This window comes from Microtus pennsylvanicus, chromosome 1, assembly GCF_037038515.1.
Source record: "Microtus pennsylvanicus isolate mMicPen1 chromosome 1, mMicPen1.hap1, whole genome shotgun sequence".
Taxonomy (NCBI): Eukaryota; Metazoa; Chordata; class Mammalia; order Rodentia; family Cricetidae; genus Microtus; species Microtus pennsylvanicus.
In genome coordinates, this window is record NC_134579.1 from 51440996 (window position 1) to 51456415 (window position 15420).

At 40.8% G+C, this 15420-nt stretch overlaps 1 protein-coding gene across 10 annotated transcripts in view; it reads right to left on the bottom strand.

Moving 5' to 3' along the window:
* The window catches only part of Hhla2 (HHLA2 member of B7 family), a 76984-nt gene that overhangs the window by 46249 nt on the left and 15315 nt on the right, over nucleotides 1-15420 (bottom strand). For 3 of the 10 annotated variants that reach the window (XM_075964084.1, XM_075964032.1, XM_075964003.1), the window contains exon 2: nucleotides 3138-3227. The exons of 2 other annotated variants lie outside the window; for them this stretch is intronic. The gene's annotated coding sequence lies outside the window, so the exon portion shown is untranslated. Of the gene's footprint in view, nucleotides 1-3137; nucleotides 3228-12748; nucleotides 12786-14138; nucleotides 14418-15420 lie in introns of those variants that run through there. 5 more of the 10 variants (XM_075964012.1, XM_075964023.1, XM_075964075.1 and 2 more) reach the window with 3 other exon arrangements.

Consider the following 15420-nt stretch of genomic DNA (forward strand, 5'->3'; position numbering starts at 1 on the left):
GATGGTGAGGCAAGATTGTTTTAAGGTGAAGGACAATCTGGGCTACAGAGGGAGTTTCTGTCTCAAAAGCATACTTTAATTTAGTGGAAAATTCGGGACTATTTAAGGTTTTAGTGGCTTTATTGAGTTTCATGATAGGACATGATTTTTTTTTTCATGAGGTAGGATTAGCTTTGGTGGACCTAAGTGAGTGAAGTCATCATTTAAATTGGATTTGTGAAGTACTGAAACTTTTAAGAGGGGCTGAGGAAAGGGTAAATAGACAAAGGGGCTTGTCTGGGTCACTTGAAAGGAACAGGCAAAATTTATATCATGCAGGATTTGCTGGAGAAAATGATGAGAGAGAACCAGAACCTGTGCTTGCGCTTGAGAAGACAGCAAACCTTTGCTCCCCTATTGTTTCCTTTGTTCCAGAGCTATTTAAAAGCACATGGCATGTGTACTTGAAGTTAGAACAGTATCTTGTCTTCAAAGAACTCTTCTTCATTACCAATCAAGTACAAGCTCTCTCACTTTCTTTTCAATTAACATGTTGGTTGATGTCTCTCTCTGTGTGTCTCTCTCTGTCTCTGTCTAGCTAGCTAGCTCTCTCATCATTCCTTACCTCTATAGGATAAAATCTTGGGGTAGCAGACCACAACTATCACAGAAGAAGGAGTTTCCATAGTTTGTAATAGCTAGCCCCAGTTTCTTCTTTAACTAAGTGGTCTGTGTGTCTACCTGTGAAGATCAGGCGGGATGATTGGTAGGCCCAGGGTGAATTTCCTTTGAGTTGCTGGCCAGGCAGACCCCATGAAATTTGCTAGAGTTGTGCCCATAGTGAGTATGCTGTATGCTGTAGTGCCATAACATGCTCTGCAGGCTGATCACCAAGGGTCCAGTCCAGCTCTGAATCCCATATGTTCCTCTGTGAGTGTGCAAGCTAATATGTGCCTGCTGGTGTAATAGTGGCATTACTGCTATAGGTAAAACCAAGTTACTTTTGGATTGTATTTAAGTCCTGCTCTATAGAAGAGAGCCCGTGTTTCATATACTTGAGGGTAAAACCTGTGATTGTGAAATCATAAGTCCCCTTGAGAAGGCTATAATACTGTTTTTGTTTAAAAAAAGGGTTCGCCTAATTCTCTTCTGAACATTTATATTCACAACCAAAGATGACTGTTGTTGCCTATAATAATGAAAGAAAACCTCCTTGGCAGTTGTTGATACTTCAGACACTTTAGCTGCTGAGAACAAGTGTCTTTTACTGTGGTTTATTCTGTCATGCTCTTGCTTATACTGCTTGTGTGGCACAGTGACCCAGTATGTGTTACATATGCATACTCCCCCCCTCTCCTTCTACCCTCTCTTCCCCCTTTGATACACACACACACACACACACACACACACACACACACACACACACACTATCCAAGACTATAAGAACATAATAGAAAAGGGAGCAGAACTAATGTATGAGCCAGAAGAGGGTGAAGCAGTGTAGTGGAGCTGTTTCCGCTGGGCATGACATGACTATTGGATAATGAGACTGGATCACTATGGTGAAGAGACTAAGGTAACGCCATGTTGTCCTGACTCTATTCTGCATCTGCTTCTACACTTCTCAGCCCTCTACCCACCTCCCTATTAACAGCCACATCTGTTTTGACAACTCTGGGTTTTCCACGACCTTGACTATGTTCTGGATGCATTAACTGAAATAATTAATGTTTGTACAATTTAAGAATAAACAAAAATAACAGCTAATAGTATAAATCTTTTAATTAATGATTCTGTATCTGAATAACTATGTTCTGCCAAAACAGATCTTACAATGTTACTCTGATCCTCATTTAAGATTGATGTAAATGTGGTCTGTGAGGTCTTCTGGCTTTAAAAATGCTGTGCCCTGAGCTTCTCCAACAAGAATCTTTCTGAGGCACTATCCCATAATAAACTCTTACACTCTTAATTGGCTCAATACGTGTGGTACTCTGTAATTTCAGGTGTGGTTCATTTGAGTGGTATATAGAATATCGAGGCTTACATCATGGTAACAAAATAAGCAAAGCAATACAATGATGACTAAGCCCATGGTAGTGGTAATAATAAGGTTATTCCATAGTAGCAGGGGTGAGCATCACTAAATTCTTCCTTGGGATTCCATCCACCATCCCCACCTGCCTGTCCCCAACCATGCATGTCCTTGGGAGTTGCTACAGTACGTAGGAGATGGGCATTTAATTAGGGACTGGGAGGCTAGTGGTGCAGCTTTCGTGAGTTGTCGCCCATGCTAAGGTGGACCTTTCAGTGATACAGCTGCTTCTAAGCCACCCTGTATTCCTGCACATAACCCCAATCGATTCCTTGGCTCACCAAGCTGGACTTGAATGGAACCTTTCTTTCGTCTGTCATTAGCCTATCTGGAGCACACAGCCATTTCTTTATGTATCCCCAGGAAGAGGCACACTACAGCTGGGTTTCTTGTCATTGTCTGCTGGTTTTTCAGCTTTTCGAGCCTATTTCCCTACATTAAGCTCCCTCTATTAAACATACTTGATGTGAATGATATTTTTCTGAATACACTGGGTATCAACCATCCCATTTTCACTAGTACCCATGGGTCTATAATTAAGGCTTTTCTCTGATTACATGTCTATTCTTGCCAACTTTCTGAGTCCCCAAATTGGTACCTTGCATTTTTTTATATGTATAGAAATGTGGTATATTAGGAAAGCCAGGGGGCAGCAATTTGTTTGCTCTTCAAACTAGTAGATTAAAATAATGCTACATTCTAGGCTGTTTTCAAAGCATAGAAGGATGGACATATGGATATTTATACCTTTTTCCTTTCTAATTTTTTGTTTTGGCTATGATACAACTTTGATGACACTTGGAGAATAAAAATTTTTTGTTTCATTTTCCAAAGTGAAGATAAATAAACACAGGCTTTAAAGATGGGCTCTAATTAATCCCAGAAGCTCCTATATTTAGTTAGAGCCAGAGATTTCTGCCTCTTTGGGTTATTTCCTAAGCACTGTATACAGAACTGTCTTTGGATTCATGGCCGTAGCCATCTGGAGTCTGCGGTGTTTTGTCTTTGGCATGACACTGATCTATGCTACTTTAGAATCCATTAAATTGTATGGCTGACTCACCTGTAGTCCTGGCCTTGGAAGTGGAGTAATGTGCATTTCAAAGGATTCTGCAGCCTGCTTTAGCAATCTGTCTCATCAGAACGAATATTCCTGTGGTCCAGGAAGAAGAATAGAAACAAAGGTGGTTGAAACACACGTAAATGAACATGCACATGCTCACGCCCACACACGCATGCGCACACACACACACACACACACAAACATAAAAAAGAAAACAGCAGAAATCGTGATACTCCACTTTTATGATTATTTCATCTGTTTCCCTCTATAGTTACGCTCTTTTGATGAACAATCCTAAGTGAAGACCCACACATCAAGGACCAAAAGCCAAAGTTTCAGAGCAGTTCATATGAATGGCTTGGAAGCAGTTTCTTCAACAGCTTCAGCTACCACATCCTTGGCCACACCTTAACTGAAACACCATAAAAGACACTGTACTTTTGGGAGACTCTACCTTTCAGGGCATAATTGTCATGCAGCAGTAGATAGCCGTGTTAATCAACTTCCATCACCCATGACTAAATACTTAGGAAAACCAACTTGAAAAGGGGAAGATTTATTTTGCCTTCTGATCGTAATGAGTTCCGATCAAGGCCACTTGTCCATGTTGTTTTGGGGACTGTGGCAAGAGGCGTGCCGCACTCATTTCAAGTTCATAGTCTTTTAAGTATGTTTGAACCTGCTAGAACATTTTGTCTCTCTCCCCAACTCAGCAAAGAATAAATTCACATTGATATGCAGTATAGTCAAGCTAAACATAGCAATTTGTTCATCTTCTCCATCTCGATATCTGTGATTAAGCTGGTTTGCATCTGATTTCTGCCACTCTCAATGAAGGTTCTGCCTGGTAAATAGTCTCTGCAGAATCAGCCTTGTGTCTCACTCCTTAATTTTCTCCTTTTACGGTCTCTTTCTCTCCAAGGTCAAGTTGACTGGTTCTAAATCACATGTTAGGCCACACCTCTGTTTCTTTGGGTACAAAAAAAAAATGTGTTTTGTTCATCTGTGCTTCTAAAAGAGCTCCTGTGGCATTTTCTCCCGGGGAAGACTTAACTGAAAATAAAGCCTTTTGACTAAGTGATCTGCATTTGTTCCAGGGTAAATTTCCTCTACAGTGTATGTGTTTGCTTCAAAACTTAGCTAATCAAACACCCTCTGGGTACTGAGCCAACCATCCAAACTGAAGCAGCCCGAGCAGTCATTGAGGAAAGCAACACAGTAAACAAATGTCATACATGATTCCAGCAAACATTTCCAAGTTCTGAGATGCAGTATCCCCTTACTTGTTGCTCTCGGTGCAAAAGAGTTTTTGGCAGGATCACTCAACCCCAAAGCCTCCCTCCTCCCAATTAGGAACAGGAGCACACTGGGCTCTTTTCCAGTGAGTCCCTTTCCCCACATCACAGACATTATTTCATTCTCTCTTAAGAATCCATTGTTTTTTGTTGTTGTTGTTTTTTTTGGTTTTTTTTTCGAGACAGGGTTTCTCTGTGGTTTTGGAGCCTGTGCTGGAACTAGCTCTTGTAGACCAGGCTGGTCTCGAACTCCCAGAGATCCGCCTGCCTCTGCCTCCCAAGTGCTAGGATTAAAGGCGTGCGCCACCACTGGAGGTGGGGGTTCCTTGAACTTCCCACAAGACAGGGAACCCTGATTGCTTTTCGGGCTGGGGGGGGACTTAATTGGGGGAGGGGGAGGGAAATGGGAGGCAGTGGCGGGGAAGAGACAGAAATCTTTAATAAATAAATAAATTTAAAAAAAAGAATCCATTGTTGTTTGAGTCTTCTAAATAGGTTTGCCCTGTATCTCATGAACATCTGTTGATAGGAATGTTTACCAGTGCAACCACAGTAGGAGTCAATATGGAAACTAAGATTCAAAGTGTCATATGATCTAGCTACCCTACTCCGAGGTTTATATGCAGAGGACTGTACACCACAGCACAGATACATGTGTTTGTATTTCATAGGACGGGATGGAATCAGTCTAGATGTTTGGATCCACAAATAAAGAGGTAATCAAAATGTCATTCGCATATACAATGAAATTTCATTCAGTCATAAAGAAAATAGAGTATACTGAGACTATAAAATTTGTGGAAAGTGGATGAGATTGGAAAGTCTTGTATTAAGTGAGGTAACCCAGTCTCAGGAGGATAAACACTGCATGTGCTCTCATGTGAGGATCCAAGCTTCTAATTTGTGTATGTGTGTGTTTATGTGGAAATGAGTGTGGATAGGAGTCACTGTACAGATTCAGTCCTTTAGTTAGCCTGGTGACCATTCTCAAAACTTGCCCCTGAAAGAAGAAACCAAATAATTCTAACAGCATTGTCTTCTAGTCATGCACATCCAGAAAAGCCAGGAATATAACCAAGTTCAGAAGAACTGGCATAGATATTAGATGTTCTTCTACCATAACAACTAAAATCAGATGGATGGATTTGAAGCCCAAGTTATTCCATGACCAAAAGGCATGATTCCCCTCTGCCTCAGCTTCACATCTGAAGTCCTGGGATGGTTATATAACCACCACAGATTCATTGCTCCAAGGGTTGTCTTAATGATGTTTGAAAAGCAACTAAAATGTATATCTATGTATCAAATCGATATCTATATGAATCATACTGAACTTGATTGCTTTCCTCCCAACTCACTACATGGGATGCTTTGTGAGCTTTGGCATAAATCAGAAACGACCATTATCATCTCACCTTGAGCATGTTAGTGTTTTTCCTCATGTTGTATTAATGAAATTAGATCAACTTGACCCAGCAGATGAGTGTCCCAGCAAAACAGAACGTAAATCCTCTTTGAGGGATATTATACCAGGTTGAAAATTATTTCAATATCTTGCAAACAAATCATGACACATGATAAAAAATATAACAAGTACTCAATGACAAGAAAATTATCAAATAGTCAGGAAAACTTTAAATGTTGGAGGTTTTAAACACAAATTATTCATTTTAAACATAAAATATTCATTTTATTCAAAGAAATAAGGCCAGGGAATTCAGCAGTACAAAAGAATAATAGTAAGGAGGAAGCTTGGATAGATTCTGGTTAATCAGAAAGAACCTCCAGCATAATGCAAAGAGAAATAAATGACGGGAGACATTAGGATGAAAGACAAGAAACAAAGGATACTATAGATAATGGTGTGTGTGTTATTATATTCCTTAAGTGATACCCCAGGGAAAGTAAAAATAGTGCATATGGAAACTATTTGAAGAAATAATGCATAAAGATTCTCTAAATCATAAAATTAGCAAGATTCAAAAAGCATAGAAACCCTCAAACAAAAAGAAATTAAATTACACCATAGTAAACTGTCACAAATAATAGAAAAAGAAAGTATTTAAATAACCATAAAGGACAAAATAACACAAACTAAAAAGATAGACTGCCTTCAAAACAGTAAATATTAGAAATACGCCTTATTTTTAAACACTCATAATAGAAATAAAGGGATAAGAAATAATAAATATCTCCTAAGTGTTAAAGGGGAAAAAAAAACCTCTCAACTCAATAAACTGGTGAACATGAGACTAATTTAAACATGTATCATAGCAGCAATAATGGCAATAAAAGTTAAAGAATAAACATTTCAAATACACTTGAGTACATTATTGACACACACATTTTAAACATGAATGAAAAACAGGAAGGGACAATAAGGGCCTCAAAAGTTTAGAAAAGGCTAAACGAAACCTTAGTTGCTTCCCATTCCTTATGCAGATAGTAAAATACCAACTGACTTATGGTCTTAAGAACCAAGGACACAACTAGTAATCCAGCAGAAGAACATAAGGGAGTCAACAATTAAAGTTGACTGTCCACCGATGGGATCTGTAATCAACATGGAAATAAATCTCTGGGTACTTCTGTGGGAAATTATGTAGATGTAGGCCAACCCCTTAAAGCAGGGCAGTGACATTCCATGGTTTGGGGTCTTGTACTGAACAAAATGGAGAAAGCAAGGCTAGGTACAAGCTTTCAACTCTCTACTCCCCAGCTAGGACCACAATGTGACCAGCTGTCCCAAGCTCTGATTGCTATGACTTCCCAGAACTGTGAGACAAAATAAACTCTTTTTTTTTAATTTATCTTTTTTAAGTTATTTTATCACAGCCAAAAGAAAAGTAACTAATACAGTGAGTAAAAAAAAACTGAAATAATAAGTTATTGGCAAGGTTCCAACAGAAGGAAGATTGGGCAGTCAAGGGACACACAGAACAGGAAGGACAAATGAGAACCCCAAGTTAGACACAGAGCAATTCCTGTTGTACAATTCTAATTACCTGAAATAATCAAAGCAGGTATGTCTTAACCATATGCATGAGGCTCCATATTTAGGCAGCAACATTAAAGACAAAGAAGAAATGCCCACAGGCGTAGAGAGAGGCATCGTGTGAGGGAAGCAGAGACACTACTGATTTGGAAGGGACCCGAGCAGCTTTGTACAATCTTGAGAGTATTCTACTGCTTAGCTAACCTGAGGAGCTTTTATTTTGTGTTGATTTGTTTAGCTATGCCCCGTTTCATATGTGGTTTTATTTTATTCTATTCCACAAAAACCAATAAAAGAATAAAGCAGCTGTAATAGTTTGACTATGGAATAATCTTCAGAAACATAGTTAAATATGATCTAGCACAGAATAGCAGGCAAAATATGCTATTCTTTGTGTTTTTAAAGCTCACATACTCCTATCCTATCATGATTATATCATACAGTCATTTTTTTAAGGATACATAATACACTTAATCTGAATCACTGACTTGGAGCAGAGACTAGAACTGTGGTATATATGGCTTAAAAAATTAATTTGCATCTTTATGCTTTTATTGTGAAGATACTTTTGAAATTATATTTTAACAATACAAACAACTTTTACTCATTTATAAATTAACTATGAAAACAAAATAGTATTACCAATAGATGGAATCATTGTTTTCAAACAAAAAACTTCATTTCAACTGCTATTTTTAGCATTTTCTAACAAGATTTTTTTAGCCAGATAAGAAACGTTAATTCCCTTTTATTGTAGCTTTTTTCTAGACTGATGGCTGAAGGGTTTGCATCTCTATTACAATGGAGGACTATTAATAACAGGAAGCAGATTTAGGTGAACCAAATGGATGAAATCAAGAGTCAAGTGTAGGTAAGGAAACTAAGCATTAAGCTCGTAGTAATGCAGACAGTAGATTTCATCAGAATCCAGTAATATAGTTGAACTGCGCTCTGAGAGCAATAAGAGCAAAACATGTGTGGTCTTCAGGAATTCAGCAGTCCCGGGATGATAGCATCCACAAGGTGTGAAGAAGGAGCTCATGGAAGGCTTCTGCGATAGCAACACAGATTAGACACTTGACTTTAATTGTTTCCTCATCTCCTTAACTCAATAAACACTTGGCAAAGCTATTTATTTAAAGGACACAGAGCAGTTAAGCAAAAGAGGCAAAGAAAAAAATAGCGGACAAAATTTGGGGGTTCATAACATAAGAACTTAGTAGACCTAAGAAAATTAATATTTATACAGTACTAGAAAACTGTGAGAGTCAACCAGTTTGTATGAGGGTGTCCAGAAGACTTAGGAACTGCTTTTGGAACTGGCTAGGGGAAAGGGATGTGAGGGGACAATTAAGACAAAACAGCCCTCTCTGAAGACAGTTTCTTATAGTCATCCAATACAGGGAATCGGGGCCCATCGCAGTTAATAAGTGCTGTGAGATTGCACCTTTTAGCAATGTCAGAAGCTATGCCCATAAAGTCTCACTAACATGACTGCCTACACATGAGCTGAACAAGGACGACAGCAATGGACAGTGGAAGAGGGGAAGCCCAAGAAGCAGCAACCCTATACAAAGACCTACAGGCAACCAAGGAATGCTGGGGGAAAGCACACCAACTGGCTATCCAACACCAAATGATCAGCCCTGAAAACACACATGCAAGGGTAAAGTTATGCAAATTAAGCAGTTTGTGTTTATGCATTTGGAAGTGTCTACATGCATGTGTGTGTGTGTATTTGTGTGAATGTGTGTATAAAAGCAATTAATAAAAAAGAGACCATAAATTTGAAAAAAAGCAATGAAGAGTATAAGAGTATATAGAAGAGTTTGAAGGGAGGAAAGAGGGGGGGAAAGATGTGATTAGAGAAATGTACTAAAATACAATAAGATAATTTTAAAATGCTCAAAAAAAAAGAAAAAAGAAAGGAAGAAAAAGTAGGTGTGATGTCCTACCTGGTGATATCATCTACAGATGAAAATAAGAAGCAAAGGCCTCATCATCACAGACCTTCCTAAGAAGAGCAGGAGAGTGCCCAAGCTGCCCAGAAATTTGCCTGCGGGATCTCTGTGGCGAAGGGAATTGGGGCTGGTGTGAATGGGAGCGGCTGAATCTGTTTTATATTAGGAGAGAAACTGTGGGGAGTTTATCTGTGTGCTCTGACCCCTCTGCTGTGCCAAGGGAAAGAGGGAAAAGCTTCCTCATCAGCTGACTGAAAGAGAGTAGAATGAACAGATCGCAGCAGCCAAAGATTTTTTTTTAATGGAGTCAAGACTAAACATAGTGGCGCACCCCTTTAATCCCAGGTCTGTGGAGGGAGAGGCCTGTGACTCTCTGAGTGTGAAGACACTTTGGTCTGCATAGGGAGCTCCAGAGTTCCAGGCCAATCAGTGAGGCCCTGTCTAAAAGTCTAAAAGGCTCAAGTTCTATTGCAACACACAAGAGGAATAATTATGCATTGCTCTCCAGGCTCTTTCGTCCATCCCTCTTTGCTGAGCAATTGCGCCTGCTCTGGGAGATGCCTGGAGGCTTGTTCCCTACAGAAATTAAAAACATGAATATCCAAGTTGATAAGCCAGACACAGTTTAGAGCTGGACTGCGAAGAGAATTGAAACGTTAATGAATGAATCTACTGCTGTATAGAGGCCCTTGCACTGCCCTGCTAAAGAGCCTCTGTAACAAACCTAGATGATCAGCATGGTCCTAAGTACAGGCTCTTCCAGCAAGCATTCTATGGGCTTCTTAGATTCCCATTCTTAATATTTAGGAGACATTCAGTGACTTCCAGGCACCAGGAGGAAAGCTGTCACAAGAAGATAGAAAATAAAACACAACAGCATCTTCCACAAAAGGCATCCTGATTAAATAATATGTAGGTAAGAAATCAACAAATACAGTAAACTGCCTGCAATAAAACTGTCATATTATTCCCAGAGAGATAAGAAAATGCTGCATCCATAGAAGAGAAGTGAAATGTCATAAAAATTAACAGACCATGTGTTTTGAGATAGGAAACAAGCAGAGGTGAAGTCACTAGAAACAAAAGAGAAAATGGAAGAGAGCTTCTTGACAGTAGAGTTACAGAGGCACAAAACAGGAGAAAAAGAAAACTCCGAGGCCAGCTTTATAAAAGCTGGGGAAAGGGGAGAAAGGGAAGGAAGAACAGAAAGCTGAGAAAAATTACTATACAAAATTTCCAGAACATACCAGATAAGTGTCTATTACTGAAACACAAAGACAGAAAACCCTTACTGAACAGACACAGCAGATTGAAAAACTTAAGAGTCTCCATTCTGATAGTTCAGAACATAAGAGGGGGGAAAAAAAACTCTACAGACTCCCGAGAAGAAAAAGATCACTGATCGTAACAATTTTCAGCTTCACAACGGCGTGACTTTGGAGCGAAAAGAAAAGTCTCTGCAGTGGGGAATTCTAATGGAAGATGACCTCCAACCTAGAATTACATCCAGCTCAAGCTTATGAGGGCAGAATGACATTTTCAGACTCACACAGCCTCCGAGAAATAACCCATCTGCCCCTTGTTAGGAAGCTGTGGGAGAAAGCGCTCCACCAAATGTCCACGAAAATGAATGTAAAAACAAGAGAGGCGTGGCCTGGGAAGGCGGGTTCCTGCAGTTCAGGACTGAATGAACACCAGGATGGATCGCCGACATCCTCAAGTAGGAGCTGGAAGCCAGCCCAGAACTGAGCGGGGTGAGTCTAGACAGACGCACTGCCTGGGAATGGGACCATTTTTCAAAGACCTGAGAGATAGCTCTGGACAGCCCACATAAGAAGCTGGCAATCTTGAAAACGGGTTAAAAATCCCCTGCTCTCTTCTCCAGGAAACCCTCTGTATAGATTTACAAATGTATCTTCTTTGGGCAAAATGCTCCGCTCTGACTTCTGAGAGAGGGAACACCGCTGGACCGCTGGGAGCTCAGAAACAAGAGACGCAGGACAGTCCTCCAGAGCTGTGCTTAGTACTTCCTTTGTAGTCTTTTTGTTTGTTTGTTTTGTTTTGTTTCTTTTTTTTTCTTTCCAATTCAACATTGACAGTTGGGCTCAAATTCTCTAGAACTCCACTCAGGACCTCTCTTCAATACTCTGGCTTTTTATAAACTCCCCAGACGCAGACATCTAACCCGAGACACGACTAACTTCATCTTGCCCTAGAATCCCTCACCTATAAGTGTCAACCACATTCTCTTCACAGAACTGAATTTTAAAATTCATTTTTAAAATATATTGTTTTTTGAATTTATATATAGAGACCCGCCTTATCATGAAAATGCCAAGAAACCATGAAGAAACTCAAGGAAATATCCTAAATTCTAGACTAGCATCTAGAGGAGCCTATCAATGCCCAGGGAGAAGATGGGATTCAGACAGAATCAGCTGTCAGACTGGCTATCAGCCTGTTGGAAGGACAGGCCTAAGAAGAAATAATGACAGGGACAAACTCAGGAAGATTCTGAACTCTAGATCATAATCTTTGTGGAGGACTCTGAAGCTGTCTACTGCCTTTGGGATTGTATACTTACAGTTTACATATAACTCCATCTGTAAATAATACAGGGGGGAGAATAAAACCCACTCATGCAGCTGTGCAAACTGGAACTCCCTGTATGACTTGTCAACAACCAAATTCTTCTTGTAGAAAAGATTGGTAAGAAGTAAAGTGTATAAACTATGAAGACTTTGATGAATCAGAAATTGGCAGTTAGAAAACTGGAACAAAAATATGTTGTCTTTCAGCTGCGATGCTCGTGTAACTGACTCGTTTACAATTAGATATGAAGTTCACTGACATAGATAAGGTTCACAATATACTATACAATAGAATGCTTAAGCCCCGGCCACGTGACGAGTGTGTGTATTGCTTTTCGTCTGCTCCCTGAGGATGAATGAGAGGTAACTGTTCAGAACACACTTTCCAAGACGGTACTGTAGAAGTTGCTAATACAAGTGCTTTAATGATGATTAATTCTATCAGTGTTGAAGGGCCTGCTAACAACCATAAGAGATGCTCAAAATCTGTTTTCACCTGTGAGTGAACAAACACATCTGTTCCTGTGTGGAAATAGAATAGAAGCTCGTGACTCTGGGAGTACTTAGATTAGCATATTTCAATATTTTCCTCTAGGGATCTTCTCCTCTGAGAACACCTCGTACCTTTGAGATCAGCAAGCTGGTAGACACAGACTTTCTATGACTAGATTTTGTAATTTTTAATAGCCACTTACTGGATGTGTGTGCTACTTGGCTTCTTCTAATAAAAGGATGGTCAGTGCAGCCCATATATTAGGGAAATACTTACCAGGCGAGAGTGTGGCGCTAGAGGAGGAAGGCTGAACCTGTGACAAGAGACAGGGAAGATAGGTCTCACGAATCAGTGGAAGTCCAAAGAAGTTTCGATGAGACCTGTGATGTAATGTAATCTCACTCCAGATTCCTAGGCATTTTTATGACATTTTTATGTCTGGTCAAAGACCAGCAATAGTCAGGCTATAAAACATATTTGTAACAGCCTTCTACTCATACATGCTGATAGGCACCCTACTGAGTCCCTCTGTGAGTCCTTCGCTAACAGACCTCCAGCTGCCAGATCTCTCTCCTAGGGAAGTGTGTTTACATGAAAGAGAATGTGGGTGGGCACACTCCTGCTCTGCAAACCCTGAGCCTGCCTAGAGGTTTGCGTTATGAAACCACCCTCATCCTCAAAAACATATAAGACCCACGTGGGTCCTGAGTCCTCTCCTCAGAGCTCCTCCCCAATGCCTAGCTCTAGTATTGGAGTCTAAACTCTCCTCAGACCCCCCTGTAATGCTGCTGTCTGTTCATCTTCCTGTCCATGGCTTTAATAACTCTTCTAATAAATTACTTAGACCCCACAAGGCATCTCAGAATGCCTGCCCTCATAGGAGGTTTTTAAGTGGAACATTGTTTAGAAGTAGCCACCAATGAGTTACTATGGAGGGATCATATCCTATAGCTAAAGGTACATGTTAATACTCCTAACCATGCTCAGTGACTGTTCGCAGCAGTCATGGGAAAGTGCAATGAGGCCGTCAATCCAGAGGGTTAAAAGCTGGCCCTGCCAGGTACTGATACCACCCTAGCAGAGGGTTTGAGAATTTTCAAGGCTGCCATGAGACAAGCTGTGGCATGAGGTAGGCTGAGACTTAGAAGAGAAATTGAGTCTTCTTACAATCTCTAAAGATCCAACTTTCTCTCTCTCTCTCTCTCTCTCTCTCTCTCTCTCTCTCTCTCTCTCTCTCGCTCCCCCTCCCTCCCTCCCTCCCTCCCTCCCTCCCTCCCTCCCTCTCTCTCTGTATCTCTTTCTCTGTCTCTCTCTCTCTGTCTCTCTCTCTCTGTCTCTCTCTCTCTGTCTCTCTCTCTCTCTCTCTCTCTCTCTCTCGCTCCCCCTCCCTCCCTCCCTCCCTCCCTCCCTCCCTCCCTCTCTCTCTGTATCTCTTTCTCTGTCTCTCTCTCTCTGTCTCTCTCTCTCTGTCTCTCTCTCTCTGTCTCTCTCTCTCTCTCTCTCTCTCTCTCTCTCACACACACACACACACATACACACACACATGAAAGAGAACCTGATTGTTCTGGTTAACTATAAAATGTAACCTGGAGTTGGAGAGATGACCCAGTGGTCAAGAGTACTTGTTGCTCTTGCAGAGGACCTGAGTTCAGTTCCTGGTACCCACCTCTAACTCCAGCTCCAGGGCATCTGAAGGTGCATAAGGTGCACGCACACAGGTGCTGGAGGCCTTGCCGCAGATGGGTTCAAGGACCTGGAATGGATGCGTGGAGTTCGTGCTAATAAAGGTTTGTGATCACCGGTGGTCATCCAAGCACGTAGCCCCAAGTAGCTTGAACCGTTTTATACAGTTTCAATGGCTTGCGTGAACAGAACAATTTTTACTTCCTACGTTTCTACGTCTTAAGTTTCTTTTTTTAAAAAAATGGTTACAATAATTATTAGCTTATGTTCTGTCTCTTTCCCCTCCCACCTCCCACGCGTAACCATTACCCTTTTGACCTACATCTCTAACGTCAGAAGCATAAGCAGTCTTGCAAGCTACAAAGGGAATTTTCTGACTAGGCGCACCCACAGGCAGAACAGTGTGTCCACTTGGCAGTACAAGTGGTTACAGCATCATACAGGGTGGGAAAAAGTTTTGTCTCTTGTGGTTAATATTTTATCTATAGCTTTTGGTTGAGTCTGGGGTCTCATAGTTGACACTGTCTATTCCTTGCTAGAGTTGAGTGAAAATAAAAAAAAACTGCTTTACTGGATGACAAAATCATTTTTTGAGGCTTACTTCCCAAGGCACTGTGAGTAAAAAATAAGAAGGAATCTGGGATTAAGAACCCCAGAAGAGGGAAAGTACTGAGAAAAGGCCTAGTGTCTTAATTTGGGTTACTGTCACTATGCTGGAACGCTATGACCAAAGCAACTTGGGGGAAAAAGGGTTTATTTGGCTTATACTTTCATACCACTGTTCTTTACTGAAGGAAATCAGGATAGGAACTCAAACAGGGCAATAACCAGGAGGCAGAAGTTAATGCAGAGGTCATAGAGTTGTGTTGCTTACTGGCTTGCTCCTTGTGGCTTGCTCAATCTGCTTTTTTTTTCTTTTTCTTTTTCCATTTTTCAAGACAGGGTTTCTCTGTTGCTTTGGAGTCAGTCCTAGACTAGCACTTGTAGACCAGGCTGGCCTCGAACTCACAGAGATCCACCTGACTCTGCGTCCCTAGTGGTGGGATTAAAAGCATGCACCACCACCACCACCAGGCTTCAACCTGTTTTCGTATAGAATGCAGGATCACCATCCTAGGGATCGCGCCACCCACAATGTGCCGTGCCTTTTCCCATCAATCACTAAATAATAAAGTGCCCTACCACCAGATCTTATGGAGGTGTTTTTGTTGTTGTTGTTGTTGTTGCTGTTGTTGAGGCTCCCTCCTCTCTGATGACTCTAGCTT